At 53.3% G+C, this 17,000-nt stretch overlaps 1 pseudogene; it reads left to right on the top strand.

The window, feature by feature from the left end:
• Positions 1-15,792: 15,792 nt before the first annotated feature.
• Positions 15,793-16,700, top strand: LOC149357253 (aurora kinase A-B pseudogene; annotated as a pseudogene).
• Positions 16,701-17,000: the final 300 nt, after the last annotated feature.

A 17,000-nucleotide genomic window follows, 5' to 3' on the forward strand; every position in this document is an offset into this window, starting at 1 on the left:
CCGCATGGGCACAGGCCCCCGCAGGTTTGCATGTACGGGGTAGAAGTTTTGACAAATGCCATTTGTTTGCAGTTGATGACTTTGTTGTAGAGCAGAAGCTTTTGTGTTGTTGTATATGATGTGAAAATATTGTAAATAGCCACGTTTTTTCCGTATGCGTTGTTTTTTCTGAGAAAATAAATGTTTTTTATGAATGAAGTTCTCAGGATCCTGTGTGCATACGTATCTTTATATAGATATTGCAGTGAACAAAACTAACCCTTCGCCTTTATTAAAGAAGAAAAATCTCTAAGGTATTGTTTAAGCGCAGGGTCTCTTTCTTTTTACCGGCGGCGTATAACACTCCCCGAAAAATACTTCTGCCTACGCCACTGGTAGTGGCTGTATTGTGAAAGAATAAAAATTTACTCATCTGCTTCGGCGCATGTGTCTACCTTCAGTTTAGAATAACCTAAGGGCGCGTGTGATCAATGAATACGTAAAGTCGGGATCGAATTAATCGTAGGTGTAAGCAAGATGCCGGTAGAAACTACAGCGAGTGCATAAAGGTATATGCAACAATAGTCGCACATAAAATCAACGGTAAATTTCACATTCAACCGAACGAGCCCCTGCATTCTTTACTGAGTATGGCATGCAATAGTCACCAGTAGCTCAGGTTTTTTTAGTCATTTCTGCAAAAATATTTTGTCAAATTTTATACGTGCTTTGGGGAACGTTCTAAAATTAAGAGATTTCACATACCGATTGCCTGAAAGCACTTTCTTTTTTCTTCTTCCTTTCTTTTTCTTTCTCTTTTTAATGTTGTGTGTCTTGGATCTCACAGTGTATTTCATGAAGCTTCCGAACAAACTATCCCACCTTATGCAGTGTAAAGTACTCCCTTTAAACTTAAGCTTCCTGAAATGTTTTTGTATATGGCTACCCTGGAAGCCTTTCATGTACAGCTTGCTTACACGAGACATATTTGAATGGTACTCTGCAACACTTTCTATTAATGATTTTTGAGTGGACAGCTGTCAAATGTGCTCATGAGGTTGTAAAAAAAATCCTTCTTTGCTAGAATGAGTTTGGAGCTTCATGCATGAGATCCCTGAGGAAGGTTATTGATATAGGGTTGTTTGCATGCTATGCTCGCATAAAAGTGTGCCGTATACTGGCCGCACTTTAATCGCGCTCTCTGGAGGATAGCACAAACCACACAGTTTTATGCTGAATGAGTGTGCACTTGTCTGCTTTCGGCTGAATCGTGAACAATGCTGCCATGCATTGTCACACCCCACCTCAGTGTTCAACCTGCCTTTTAATGCAGCTCTTGCTGCTGAATGTTGCCATCTGCTTCCATTGCATATGTTTGGGAAGCTGGCTGTGTCAACGTTGCCTTGTGCTGCAGCAGTGAGGGTAGGAAAAATTCTGCAGTACTTTGTTATTGGCCATAAATACTATACTTATCTTCATAGCATGTTTTCGTGCGACTGGTGATGCAAGGAATTCTCGTATACAACAGTGAGGATGGGCAAGTATACTAAAAAGTTTGAGTTCTTGACCCTGAACGCAAAATGTAATATCATAACGTGTTGTATTGGTGGCCGTGCCAGCAATGACTTTTGATTCACAACTCCAAGAGCCACTCACGCAGGTGACAGAAACGGAGAGGGCCAAAGTGCATATAGTAGACAGCAGGGGAGGGTTTATCTGAAATTTTACACAGGATAACCATTCTGAACATGTTTTTCTCAATGAAAAAAGTCCAAGAAATTAATTTTTAAAATGTGACTGCCCCTCTCCATAAATCCATCCTTTGTAGCATGGCAACATAGCATGTTTCACATATCCACAGATCTAGTATTGTGCATGATATATATTACCGTAGCTTTTCAGACTTCTAGAAGTTTAGGAGTACCCAGTGTCTGCATTATAAGTTTCACGGTGTTGTGCATCACTTCAATGCCGTGTTTCATGTTTAATGTGCAGAGCTGCAGCTTGTAGGGTCTGCTCGCGGGCAGGTCAAATCTCGCGCCGCTCACCGCGGGTAGCCTCGGACCCCTTCTTCCCGAGTGGTGGGGCGGGGGGAGCGAGGCTAGGAGAAAGCCTTCATAAGGCGCGACCGGGAAGGCTCGCGCTCTCTCTTGGACCAGCTCTCCCGACACCTGACCCCGCTGCCCCAACGACGACCGACCTGCCATGTGAGAATAAACCGTTTTGTACAAAGTCCTGCCTCGAGTGACTGCCTGTGCGCCCCCGCGCAGAGGAATTGCCCACAAACAATGGCGCCCAACGTGGGGCTTTAATTAACACCTTGTGGACGATTTCTCTGCCGATTTTGGGACGTGCAGCCAGACTCGTGGTAGGCCCTCTTTGTTCGGGGCCACGCCGGACCGCTAGGGTTAAGGAGCGGGTCAGGTGGAATGTTCGCGGGGTAGCGACTTGTGTAGTGTTGTAAATTTGTTAGGGGTTTTGTGTTATTTATGTAGTTTTCGGGCGTTTTCTGTTGTGTATTTCCGTGTGTTTGTAGATAGATTGTTCTGTATATGAATGCTCTTGTTGCCATGAGCAGTTAGCCGGTGCGGCCCGACAGTTAGCGCGAACTATGCCTCCCAGAAAGGATGTTTCAGCCACGGCGTTGGATGGCGGGGCAGCCGGTAGTGAGACGGCCGACGCGGCGGCCGTAATAGGGCAGGTCACTGAGATGTTTGCCGCATTAGCCCGTCAGCTCGGTTCGGTGGCTGGCGCCAACCAGGCCGCAGCATCGGCGACAACATCGCGCCCGCGGATAAATATGGAGGTCCCCTCCTTTTCCGGGTACACGGACGCTAAATCAGTCAACGAGTTTTTACTACAACTCGACGACTACCAGACGGCTCTGGGCGCCCCAGATGACGTGATGCTAGGGCAGGTCCTGCCTGTAGCACTCGTCGAGAGCGCGGCGCGATGGAGGCGCTGCCAGCCGACTTTCCAGTCGATGACGGACTTCAAAGACCGTTTCCGCGCCGAGTTCTTGCCGCCTGATTATGAGCGCCGGATACTGAAGGAGCTCGCGTTGCGCACCCAACACCCAGAGGAAAGCCTCCTCGAGTACGTACGCGCAATGCAAGAGCTGTACAAGAGGGCAGATCCGACGGCAACCGACCGAGATCAGGTTGCACGTGTGATCAGGCAGTGCCATCCACGCTTCAAGCCGTATCTGCGGGGCCGCAGTTTTACAAACCTCGAGGCCCTAGCGCAGGAGGCCAAAACCGTGCAGGCGGATTTACTGGCCGAACTGCGCTACCAGCCGCCCCCCAGGCCAGTCGAATCGCTAGAACCGGGATGCGCATGAGATGGAGGCCGAGAATGCGCGATGAGGGCTCGGCGCGCCGAGGTAATGGCCGTGGAAAGGCAGGCGGAACCCCCTGTTGTCCCTCACGCGCTGGACCCGTACGCTTTCGAGCAGCGGCGTCGTGCCGGCCTCACAGGCCGCGCGCCGAGCGAGCGTCAGGAAGGCGCGGAGAAAGGGGAGAGTCGTCCCCAGCCGCTTCGTGGAACGAGGGGACCTCCGTCCACGCGGCGGGTGAACGACCGGCTTTGCTGGAATTGCAACCAGCCCGGCCACATGGCACGCGAGTGCCAAGCTAGGCGTATCCAGGGAAACGCCAGACGCTGGCGGTGATGTCTGGTGGCACCGGCCTTTCACCGTCAGCGGGAGAATTTCATGGTTGTCAAGGCGCTAGTCAGGAAAAGAACTCCCGCGCCGGCGACGGGGAGGCCTTTGTCCCGCTCGCCTGTAGAGCTCAGGGAGTCGTTCCGCGCTCAAGCCCTTTTATGCTAGTGCAGTTAGCGGGTCGATGCTACTCTGCACTCGTAGACACGGGCTCAACGCTGTCACTGGTCGGTGACGAGGTGTACGAGGCCTGCCGGATAGGTAACTTCCGTGTCAGACCGGCCGAAACCCCGTTAAGCTTAGCAGCTGGGGCGGCAAAGGCAAAGGGAGCGGTGCGTCTTACGATGCGCTTTGACGGCAGAAAGCGGAGACATCGCTTCGTCTATCTGCCTGCCTTGTCGATACCAGTAATTCTGGGAAGGGATTTTCTCTCGAGCGAAGGCATTGTGCTCGACATGGGGGAGAATGGCTATCGTTACAGCCAGCTCGCCCCCCTCATTCCCTTCGAAAGCGCATCCTTGCCCGGCTGTCCTGCACAAAAGGTGGGTGTCCACACCTGTGCGACAAAAAGGCAGGGGAGCTCCCTCGAGATGCTGAGAGACGGTGGCCCGTTAGAAGCGATTATTGCGTCTTTCTCAGGACCCAGTAGTCAGCGCCGAAGGCTCGCGGAAACTTTACTCCCGTTTTCGGATTGCTTCACGGAGAAACCGGGCAGAACCGACCTGCTTCAGCACGAGATTCAGACGGGTGATACGCGCCCTTTCAGGTGTAACCCGAGGCCGTTAAGTGCGCATAAGAGGCAGCTTCTCGACTGTGCCCTTGACGAGATGATTGACACCGGTGCGGTGAGACCCTCACAAAGTCCCTGGGCGTCACCAGTGGTTCTAGCGCCGAAGAAAGATGGATCGGTCAGGCTGTGTGTTGATTATCGTAAGCTCAACTCACTGACGCCTACGGTTGCGTACCCTTTTCAGTCGATCGAGGCTGTGGTGTACGCGTTAGGGAACGCGAGGTTCTTCACAGTCCTAGATGCAAGCAGAGGGTACCTGCAGATTGAGCTGGCCTAAGGTGACATCGAGAAAACCGCATTCACCTGCCACCGCGGGCTCTTCGAATTTACTCGACTCCCGTTTGGTTTGTCTAACGCCCCGAGCACGTTCATGCGACTGATGGACATCGTGCTGGGCGATGCAAGGTTCAACTACGCCATGGCGTACCTCGACGACGTTGTGATATTCTCACAGTCGTTCGAGGAGCACCTCATTCACCTGAATTCCGTTCTCGATAGAATGAGACGTGCCGGTCTAACCATTAATCCAAAGAAAGTACAGTTGGAATCGAAGAGAGTGAACCTCTTGGGCTTTGTCGTGGATGATGGCACACTGAGACCGAATGATGACAAACTGCAGGCAATTCTGAACTACCCCTGCCCCATGGATGTGAAAAGCTTGCAGAGGTTTTTGGGGATGGTTGCGTTCTACAGGCAATTCATCCCGCGCTGTTCGGAGCTTGCAAGGCCGCTGAACCTGCTGTTGCGTAAAGGCTCGAAGTGGGTCTGGGGCAAGGAACAGAGTGACGCATTTGTTGCCTTGGCTCGCACTATAGCGAATACCGCTAGTCTGCGCCTCCCCGACCTGAACAAGCAGTTTGTCTTGCAGACAGACGCTAGTGACTACGGTGTTGGAGCTGTTTTGTTACAGGAACACGAGGGCAAACTGCGCCCTGTCGCGTTCGCTAGTCGCACGCTCACATCGGCGGAGCGGAATTACTCCGTGACCGAAAAGGAATGCCTGGCGATCATGTTCGCATTGTCGAAGTTCGAGATGCACCTAGACGGAGCGGTCTTCACCGTGCAGACAGATCATCAGGCATTGTCTTGGTTAAAGAAGCTCAAGAACCCCGCAGGCAGACTCGCGAGATGAGCGCTGACGTTGCAACGTTACGCGTACGCCATCGAGTACCGCCGGGGCAGCTTGAACAAGGTGGCCGATGCTTTATCGCGCGCACCGTGGAAGGCTGGCGGAAGCGTTTCAGTGGCGCAGCCCAGCTTTGTAGAAAGCGGCGTCACCGCTGTTAGAGAGGAGGAGAGGGCGGACGGGAGTGTCGCGCCCGGTTTGGAGAAAGAGGAGACGGACAAAGGTCCCGCACAGTGCTGTGAGGGAAGGGAAACACAGCAGCTCGTGGCGGCGACCGCTCGCCTGCCTAGGAGCGAGGCAGAAATAAATCTGTCTTGGGGAGTAGCGGTCAGTAGAGAAGAGCTGATCGAGGCCCAGAAAGCAGACGGTCTTGGCCAGCGGGTGCTGAAGGGGCTTGCGAGCAGCGCAGCTTGCACCGGGAACGCTGAGGGCAAGTACGACGCGTATCTGCTGGGCGATGATGGCTTGCTGCTCCGCTATATTCCCCAACTTGACGAGGAAGAGGCGATAGTATCCCCTTTCCGAGTCGTGGTCCCGAGAAGGTTGCGGAAACGGTTCCTGCAGTACTTCCATGACTCAGCGCTGGCAGGCCATGGCAGCGGCAGAAGACTTACGACAAGTTATGCCGTGTCGCGACCTGGCCAGGCATGAGAAAGGATGTGCTGGGATACGCCCGTACCTGCCCGGTATGCCAGGTAGCCAAGCCTCGGGCGGGCAAGCCCGCTGGCATGATGAAGGCGGTAGTTAGCAACTACCCGTGGCAAGTGGTCGCGTGCGATATCATGGGACCCCTCCCTCGGTCCGCGCGCGGAAACCAATTCATCCTGGTAATAACGGACCACTATTCCAAGTGGGTTGAGGTTTTCCCCCTTAGGAAGCTTGTGTCGGAACGAATTTGGGAAAAACTGTTGGAGACTTTCACTCGTTTCGGTTTCCCTTACGACCTGATTACAGACAATGCTTCTTATTTCACAAGCAAAGTCTTTGTAGACTCTTGTCGCGCGCTTCAAATCCGCCACAGGAGAACGAGTCCCTACCACGCTCAGAGCAACATAACCGAGCGGGTGAATCGAAATCTGAAGAGCATGCTGGTCGCGACGACCGAGCAGCACAGAGATTGGGACGCGCGGCTGTCCGAACTGGCGTTCGCTACAAGGACAACCGTGAACAGGTCAGTGGGTATTACCGTATTTACTCGCATAATCCTCGCACTTTTTTTCGCAGAAAATCGGTGCGAAGTTAGGGGGTGCGATAATTACGCGGGGAAAATTTTTGAACAATGCTTTGGAGTGCTGAAAGCAAATGTAAATAGGCTGTGAACCGGGGTTCTCAAGCCAGCTATTGTAAATTTAACCAAAACTTCAATTGCAAGCAGGACTTACGTTTGTAATAAAACCACAGAGACGACAAACACTAGCTGCAGAAACACTTTATTTGCGAAGGCTGGCCGCCCGCAACATCACCATCACTCAGAGTCCGCGGAGTCCACGTCGACATTGCCATCGCTATCGCTGGTCGCTGCTTCGTCGGCTTCCTCAGCTTCACCCTCTTCATCTTCGTCCCACACCAAGTGGTCTTCTGTCGCGTCCAGGGCGTTGGAAATGCCAGTTTTCTTGAAACTCTTCACGACCACGTCAGCGCCAATCATGCTCCATGCATCTGCTACCCAGCTGCACAGCAGCTCCACAGATGGCCTCTTTATCTTGCCACCCGGCGTAAGAGCGTGTTGGCCTTCGGCCATCCATTCTGCATACAGCCTCCGAACGTTATCTTTGAACGGCTTGTTCAAAGACACGTCCAGAGGCTGAAGCATCGATGTGAGGCCACCTGGTATTACTGCGATGTCCGTACGCAATTCCGTCAACTTCGCGCGAACAGAGTCCATGAGGTGACCGCGGAAGCTATCAAGAACGAGAAGCGACGGACAAAGAAGTGCTCCCGGTCGCCGTGCCCACACCGTCTTCAACCAGTCGATCATCAATTCTGCCGTCATCCAACCTTTCTCTTGCACCCGCACGTGTATTCCGGAGGGCAGCTTTCCTTTTGGCAGGGTTTTCCGCTTAAAAATCACATATGGTGGCAGCTTCCGCCCGTCCGCAGTCACGCCTAGCATGACCGTGCATCGTTGTTTTTCGGCACCAGTCGTCCTTATGTGCACAGACCGCGCACCTGTCTGCTCCATTGTAGTGCTGCTCGGCATATCAAAATTGAGGAGCGTTTGGTCCGCGTTTCCGATATGGGAGAGCAAGAAGTTTTTTTCCTGCCGAATTCGTATCACGAAGCGATGGAAGTCCACAATCTTGTCTTCATAGGCTGCAGGTAGCCGCTGGCAAAGCGTCGTCCGCCTCCTGAGCGAAAGTCCATTGCGCCGCATGAACCGCGTGGCCCACCCGTTACTTGCCCGGAAATCTTGCGCCGAGATGCCTTCTTTCCTTGCAATTACGCGCGCCTGGTTCCGCATCAGCTCTATTGACATGGCGCAACCAACCGCCCGTAGAGCCTTAATGTAGTCCAGGAGTGCAGTTTCAACCCCAGGAAACTTTCCCGTCTTCGGACCACGGAAGGCACGCCGAGTCTTGCTGGTTGCCTTGAGCTTGTCGTGCTGCCGTCTCCAGTAGCGGACACAAAACTCGTTGACTCCGAAGTGTCTGCTGGCAGCGCGGTTGCCGTGCTCCAAAGCGTACTCGACAGCTTTTAGCTTAAAGGCAGCGGTGTAGCTTGCGTATCGCCCCATGGCGAAGCGGCACCGAGAGCACGGTGACAAAAGTAGCACGCACTGAGCGAGGCCTACGAAAGTCTTCGCAAAATGGCAGAACTATGCGCGGAACTCGGGAGAACGTGCGGCGGTACCAGCGGAACAAAACTGACGAAACACCTTCTCGCCTTCTCGCTCTCTTGAATGTTTTTATGTAGCCCAAAGATTCCGCTTTGCTTTGAAGTAATCATTTTCTTTCCTATCTGAGCTGTAGTTGTCTTAGGCTGTAGCTGGGTCATCCGCTCCTTTGTATCTGTTAGTCCTTTTATCATTAGTTTGGTAATGCTATATTTTGATAGTGCATGCACTTTTCCTTAGTTCTGTCGAGTGATGTTGGGGATGCGATGAGTATGCGAAGAAAAAAAAATCCAATTTTCGATAGGCAATGTGGGGGGTGCGAGCATTATGCGAGTAAATACGGTACACCCGCTTACTTGAATTTTGGGAGAGAGATCGCTTTTCCGCTAGAGAATGCCCTACTCGACGCGGCGGGGCCTGCGCCCCCTCCGCTTTCGCAGTACGCGGCAAGGCTCCGGGAGCGCATGGAGGCAGCGCAGCGCGCAGCCCGTGAAAACCTCGATGTCGCGCGCATGGAGCAGGCGGATCAGTACAACAAAGGTCGCCGTCACGTCGTTTTCAACACGGGCGACTTAGTACTCAAGAGAACGCACCCACTTAGTAACGCAGCGCGCGGTTTCGCCACGTCGCTAGCGCACAAGTGGGCTGGGCCGTACGAAGTTACGGCACGGACTACGCCGCTCACCTACCAGCTGCGGTTGTTGACAAACGGCGAAACCGCCGGTCCGGTGCATGTCGCTGATTTGAAGGCTTTCCACCTTCGCAAGGACGATGGCTGCGAAGCGGTGGAAAATCAGCGCGATGCGGCGATCTCACCCCCGGGAGGACGAGCAGGTAGCGGTGCGGTTCGCAACCGACGCTACAACCTGAGGACCAGGTAGCACCCGTGTCTCTCGATCAATTATCACTCGCAATGCTCTCGCCCTCTCAATATGCCTTCTAGGAAGCTCCAGCGGACCGACACTCGGGGCTCGGACTCCGGAAGGGATGGCAGACCACCGTCGAACGGTGGCCGCCCTCAAGGCGCGCCACCCGGCCGGCGGCAGGGTCCACGCGAGTGGCGCCGGTTCCGCGGCCGCGGTGGCCCCCACCGCCAGTCTAACCGCGCGCCTGACCACTGGAGAGAACCTCCCAGTGGTGCAGGACAACGCAAGAGGGCCAGTGACGACCAGGCGCAGGGCCCCCCTCAGCACCCAGCCGGCGCTTCGGCCGCCGAGCAGCCGCAACCCAAGCGGCCCAGGGTCCTGCGGCACGTGGCCACCTGGACCACGGTCGCCAACGGAGCGGCCATCTCTTACTGCACGCGGTCCAGGTGGCGGGACCAGGCGCAGCCCTTTCGCGGCGGTGACCTCCAGGAAGTGCCGCTGCCTTTCCGCGGCCTGACCCTGGAGGAGAGGGACCAGGAGCCCCCGGCCGTGTTTAATGACGAGGAGCGGGCCGGCCTGTGTTCCCTCTGCGGCACACTTGTTGTGCACAGGCCCCGCCACGAGGCCGGTGCGCTGCATAGAGCGCGCAGGGAGGCGGCGGAATTGCGCTTGGCGGCTGCAGCACCTTCCCCCGCTGCGCCACTGCAGAGGGGCAGCCCGGAGGAGGCGGCCCTCCGCATCCTCCAGTCCAGCCGCCCAGACCTGCTGTCCCCGGCGGCCGAGGAGCTTTGGAGGGCGCTGCTGGCAGGGCCCCCAGTGGAGCCAGGCGCCTCGCTCCCCCAGGCGGCTCGTGAGGAGCCCATCCAGCTAGCGGTGAGCGGCCCCCCGGCGAGCACCCCTCCCCCCTGCGACGACTCTATGGACCCGGACCCGGAGGTCATCGAACGCCTACTGGCGGACCCCGGGACGGACGTTTGAGGGGGGGGGGAGATGTAGGGTCTGCTCGCGGGCAGGTCAAATCTCGCGCCGCTCACCGCGGGTAGCCTCGGACCTCTTCTTCCCGAGTGGTGGGGCGGGGGGAGCGAGGCTAGGAGAAAGCCTTCATAAGGCGCGACCGGGAAGGCTCGCGCTCTCTCTTGTACCAGCTCTCCCGACACCTGACCCCGCTGCCCCAACGACGACCGACCTGCCATGTGAGAATAAACCGTTTTGTACAAAGTCCTGCCTCGAGTGACTGCCTGTGCGCCCCCGCGCAGAGGAATTGCCCACAAGCTGTAGCACCACTTTTCGCTATTTGATGAAACACTATAGCTTGTAATGTCACTGCATAGTAGCACACTTTACTTGTGATCGAGAATACATAAAATGAAAGTCGATCTATTGCACGTAATGAATGCATCAAATTATTTTTCTTCAACATAACCACAGGCATCAGTGAAATTCAGTGCACATGTGGATCCTCATTTCACTAAGGACATGGCCACAATAAACACGTGAGAAAAGGCCTCCTAATTCACTTAGAGCTTCGCCTTTTTCGCACTTCTTGACCATGACATCATATAGAAAAGCAATTGCAAACCTGCAACAGGAAACCGGTCTAAACATAGCGCGCGACCAGAAACACAGACTTGGCCACGACATGAACGAATACACTTGAGCCCGGCACGTCCCAGAAGCTAGAGCTCGCTAGACGCTTCAAACGTTACACGCTTGAAACGGGCGTATAACAAAGTTTATGCAGTATACTAAGAGCAAAGTGAGCGCAGCTGCTTCCTTTATAATATCGCGCTCCGCCCATGTCATGGCCCCCGCCGCTCACACAAGCGCAATCGCGAAAAATTTGCTGGGGTTTAGCTTTGGTTAAACCTGGTAGGTTGCGTAAGCATCCATAGCGTTCCATTCGGGATCATCACCGGTTGTAGACGATTCGGTTTCGATAGATGCGCGGTGCGCCCATCTAGCAGCGTCCTGAGCGCGCCGCTTAGCAAGGCGCTGTTCGCGTTCTTCACTCCCAAGCCCGTTGTCGTTTCCTGGCTTCGTCAAGCCGACGTAGCCTTCCTTTCTGTTTATCAGGCGGCATAACGACGGAGCCGGTAGTAGTAAGTAGTAAGTGCATGAAGGAAGAGGAAAGGAAACTAGCACGGGCCTGTGACTGGCGAGTTATCGCCACCACCACTGCCGGCGTGCAGATAGGGAGGAGGATAGGTAGAGGGGATAAGAAAGAAGTAAAGGGAAGGGAAAGAAGAGCGTCTTTAGAGGCGCCGTCGCTGTCATCAGCCGCCAAGGACTAGCAATAGCTGTCCAAGCCCGTGTCCTCCAGGAAGGCAAGGAGGGACCGAAGGGCCTTGCTGGTGTTGGGTCCGGACGGGAAGAGCAGGGCACTTGACGTGTCAGCTGGGAGACCCAGTGCCCGGTAGCCAGCTGAGAGCCTAGCCTGTTGTGCGGCCAGGGCAGGACAACCGCACAGGAGGTGTTCTATTGTCTCCTCCGGGTGACCACAGCGGGGGCAGTCTGCACAGGTAGGCAGGCCCTTGCGGAACAGTCTTGCCCCGGTCCAGGCGCAGCCCACACGGAGCCGGAGCAGGAGGGACCTCTCCCGTCTTGCAAGTCCCTTGTCCGGCAGGAGCGGGGGGGGGGGGGGGGGGGGTGTCCCTTGGACAACCCTGGCGTCGGGGTGCCGGCAAGCGAGCGAACGCATTTTATACCCCCCCCCCCCACCCACCCCATTCTCCAGCCTCCTCTCCACATTCCGCAGCTGGCGAGAGCACCATGTGCGAGAGCGCGGCGAGGGCAGCGCCTCCACTCAGCAGCAGCGCGGCTACAGCTGTAGTGCGCCGCTCCTCGCGCCGCCCTTCAAGGTAAAACGTGCCTCGCGGCCGCCCCGACGCCACGGGCTGAAACCTGTCGTAATATTGCTTACGCAATAAAAACGAAAATGACAGTTACACTAACACCAGTGACGATCACTGGAGCGTTGCAAGAACACGCCTAATAGCAACGGTTTCACTGCCGATGGAAACGGGAGGCCGAATGGCACACGCACACTGCACGCGCGGGACGCGAAACGTCCGCACAATACGCCGACGGCCTCTCTAGCGCACGGCGTATTGAATCACTGGTGAACGAACAGCGCGAGTGCTCCTCAGTGATCAGCGGTGGTCTCCCGACGGTTCCTAGCAGTTGCGCAGTAGACGAAATGCCCGTGCGATCGTGGTCGCCGAGCACGTTGAAATCAATGCACGCAATAACGAGAGTTTTGCAGCGAATTCCACCTGAGATATGAGTGATCGGCGCCAACGTCAGCGTGTGAGCACGGTCAAAAACAAAGTCGAGCAGTTGAGAGAAGTACGCCACACCGCAAATGCTACACCGCGGCCGCCTGCTACCGCCCGGTTTGCAAGCAGCAACTACGACGCCGTTGCTAAGCTGCCCGGACAAGACGGCCTCCTGATTGCTCCTGATCGTGGAAAAACCACGTGATTTCCTCCACACCTTTCTCCCATGGTGTTGTGTGAGAAGGGCCTCTACTCTTTTTTTTCTTTCCTCCACACACACTATAGTGCCTAGAATACTGGCTAGTGTGGCAAGGGCGGGCTTGGCGAGGGTCCCGATGTTGATGATTTCCGGCGGCGCCCGCTTGGTGCGCTGTTGTTCGGGTGGGTGTAGGGAGCCTTCATGGGCTTTTTTTAGGTGGGTGCATCTGCGTTCAATACGCGCGCGCGGAGCAGAGCGAAGCAAACTATATTTTTTTGTATTTCGAGCGTTCTTAAAAAAAATGTTCTCTTATATAAGAACTATGCGAGCTCGCTGACAGTGCGCACATTTTGCAATACCAGATATAGATCAATTTTTTGACGTATTCTAGCAGTTTGCCTTCGCCCGCAAAAAACTCGATACTCACCATGCAACCGATTCTTTTTACTTACTAGCTCTCGAGAGCAAAATTATTTCAGAAAGTCCAAAGCCGCTTACCACATAGCCTTGATTCGACCATACTTGAAGTGGAAATAAAGATTCACAAAAAGGTTAAGCAATGAACTGCGCACTAAAGGAACGTGCGAGATGTTCGTTGCACTGGAAATTGAAACCCTGAAATCAAGAACTTTATGGTAGTTAAATTTGAAGCCCCACACCTTTAAACCGTTTCAGATATTTTTGCAAGCATTTTCGTCCAGGCAGAATCATAATTCTCTGCTTCCGAAGGTGCTCGTAGAGCATTGGGCTCCGCATTCTCATTAGCAACATTCCACAATCCAGGCATCTTCATAAGGCATGCCTCTCAGAGGCTTTCGTCTTGCGGCCAGGAAACAAGCTCTCACAGCTAACTATACTGCTTCTTCGGGAGTGACTGTATTTTTGCCTCGAGTGCTTCTTCGCTCAGTGCACTGTTTTGCTCCTTCATTTGAGTCACATGCTGCTGAGCATTGGCCACGCTTTTCTTTGTCTCTGCCAAAGGCTGACTTCCGGGACAAGGCCGCTTACTTCCGGTGCCTTTACTTTCGGGCGCCCGATGCGGCATTAGTGGAGATCAGTGGTGTGGTTCCACTGATCTCCACTAGGGGAGCTGGATGCCGCATCGGGCGCCCGAAAGTGAAGCCACCGGAAGTAAGCGGCCTTGTCCCGGAAGTCAGCCTTTGGCAGCGCATGAAATCGGACCTCAGCACGGTTTTTCAGTTCCAGTTCTGTTTTCCCACTAAGCATTTCGTCTTTTCGTCGTTCTCGTCTTTTTACATGCCAATGCCTACCTGTTGCGCCGTCAACTGAGCGAGGAGACCAGCGAAGTCTTCGGGAAAGACGTTTCAAAAATAAGGGTCCATTGCATCACAATGGGACGACACTAGTAGACGACAGGACGTCGCTACACGCAGCAAGCATGGAGCCTCGTCTACTCGCCTCGGTGTCGTCTCGTTTGCCTAGCTTCGCCAACTCTGCTCTTTGCTGTGGTGCTTGTTCCCAAGCTCAAGCCCAAGTTATGCTATCAATGGGAGATAAATATAAGAAAGAATAGGTTGAAACATTCACCAGGCAGCTTACTTTGCAGCGACCATTTTACCGATTATGTTTAGACCGAACCGGAGCGAGGGCTAGGCTACTATCTTGTGAGGTGTCGACGGTGTTCGGTTGGATGACATTAGCGCCTCCAAAAGCTATGGTATTGCTTTTTCGACGGAGTGTGTCATGTACTGTTTCGTATTGTAGCAAGTTAAGTCTGAATGGGCTTTTATTCATGATGCTTGGTGCAGTTGACTTATAACAGCGCTTCTCACACGCACTGCAGCATTCGTCTTTCTTGTCAGTCGTTCCTCTCGCGCTGCGCTTTTTCTTTGCTGCACGAAAATTCGGTTTTAAGATGACCTAGCCTCATCGTCATTCCACTCCTTCTCCGTCACGCTCGGAAGACAAGAACAAGACAAGAACATAGTGTTTAATGCACGTACTCCTTTGCCGCGGTAGGGTGAGACCTGCATGCCTGTTTTCTTCGGTTTCTCTGAAATTACAGGGTTCTGCACACAATACTCACATTACTCGCGTTCGGCTTGCTTGTTTCTTTCATATAACAGCAGATATTATACGAGAACAGCGCAAAAAACTGAGAACGAAAGGGCAAAAGACGCGACTTTTTGCATTGAAATACACAGCAGACACCCGACTTCCGGGACAAGCCATCGAACTTCCGGTGGCTTCACTCGCGCTCGTCTCGGAAAGCGGGAATGCGGCTTTTTTTAGAAAAGCTCATAAAGGGACTTTAGCGGCATCCAGCTAATCCAGCTCCCCTAGTGGAGATCAGTGTGTGGACCACCTCAGACATCATGTGCGGGAAAAAAATCTAATATATAAATATTTTTGCAAAAATTTATTTAGTATGCCTAAGAAATGTCACAAAACAAATATTTTTGGCTACTTTTGGCTACTCAACAATTTCGCTTTTGGCTACGTTTGCGCTACTATGCAGGTCAATTTGGCGACCTGAGGTCGGAGCGATCTGGCAACCCTGCGACCGGGTCGCAATAAAGATTTGGCTTGGATTTTCGTTATTTCTACCCCTGTCGCAATAACGCCGGCCCAACAACAGCAACCCGAAGCCCGAGCCTTTTTTTCACACGGCTCGTGACGCTTTTTTCATCGCGCGCTCCCAGACGTGGCACTGCTGCAGAACATTCTGGGCCGCTGCTTGACTGCTACGACGGGCATGCGCATCCTGACTCATCTCGAGAAGCTGCGCATCTTGCACCTGCTTTTGGCGGAAGCCCAGGGCATGCAGATGGCCATCTCAGTGCTGGTGGCAGTGTGGCACGACGTGGCGGGCCTGGTGCTCGGCCACCTGCTGCTGCTGTTCCTCATGCTGCGGTCCGGGGTGCTCCCAGACCACCGGGTGAGCGACGGCTGCCTGGCCTACCTCTACACCGCCCTCCACAACTGGTGCCAGCAGGCCAGGTGTGATGAGTGCAGTGCAATGCGCTTTTAGCTTACTGTCATCAGGCGTCAGTAGTCTCTTGTGCTTGAAGTCTTTCATCGACGTGTATTAATTTCCCTGAGTCCAGTTCCTTGCTTTGCAATGGCCGACAAGGAAAACCAGCCACAGAATGCAAGGGCTGCTGACGCCATACAGAGGACGGCAAGCACCGATTCCGACTACTACAAAAAAAAAACGATCTTGTAATGGAGCCTCGACGAATTCAAGATTGGACGACCCTTACCCAAACGAACATTCGGAAACGTATACCTGGCATAAGAGAATAGCAAATACGTCATTGCACTGAAGGTTATGTTCAAGTCCCAGTTGAAGAGCAACAATGTTGAGCACCAGCTTCAAAGTGAGATCGAAATTCAGCTATACCTCAGACATCATCATATCCTGAGACTGTATGGTTACTTCCACGGTTTACCTTATTCTAGGTTGCACACCCAAAGGAGATCTATACAAGGAGCTCACGAAAGGACAAATGTTTGACAGCAAAAAATTCGCGACTTATATCCACCAAGTTTGGAAGGCACTCCAGTCCTTCCACACCGAGAAAGTCATGCACCGTGACATAAATCCAGAGAATATCCTGGTAGGTTACAACGGTGTGCTCAAGTCAGCAGACTTTGGCTGGTCCGTCCATGCTCCGTCTTAAAGGCGTGAAACTCTGTGCGGTACCATGGATTCCTTGCCGCTCGAAATGCTTGAGAACAGCGTCTATGACGAAAAAGTGGATCTCTGCGCTCTAAGTGTTGTGATCTATGGGTTCCTAGTCGGAAAACCTCCTTTTGAATCGATCTCCGCAAGAACTACCTATGACCGGATCCGACGTCTGGACCTCCAGTTCCCTGCTCATGTCTCCAATGAAGCCAAGGATCTCACTTCTAGGCTGCTGTGGAACGAGCCGAAAAAAAGGGCAAGCCTGGAGGAAGTGATGTCGCATCCATGGATCACAAAGAATGCAGAGTGTAGCTTCTCCTAGCTGCACCTTTCTAGGGGACTTGTACATGAGTGCTTGCCTAGGACAAATCTGCGAATCAAAGGGACATTTGGGTTCGTTCGAATTGTGGAAATTCCATTCGTCACGGATACATATAAAAAACGATACGTTTGTAATATACTTTTGTAATTAATACGCTTGTAATTTTAAACATGATTTCTATTCATGTATTCAATAAACTTTTACCACGATTTATGCAACCATGTTTTGGGAGCATGCCCTGTTATGTACTTCGATTTTTAAAATGGGCCAAAGGGCCAAAACACTCGGCGATCTTCTTAA

Source organism: Amblyomma mixtum, chromosome 3 (genome assembly GCF_055824585.1).
Source record: "Amblyomma mixtum isolate Tamu chromosome 3, ASM5582458v1, whole genome shotgun sequence".
NCBI lineage: Eukaryota > Metazoa > Arthropoda > Arachnida > Ixodida > Ixodidae > Amblyomma > Amblyomma mixtum.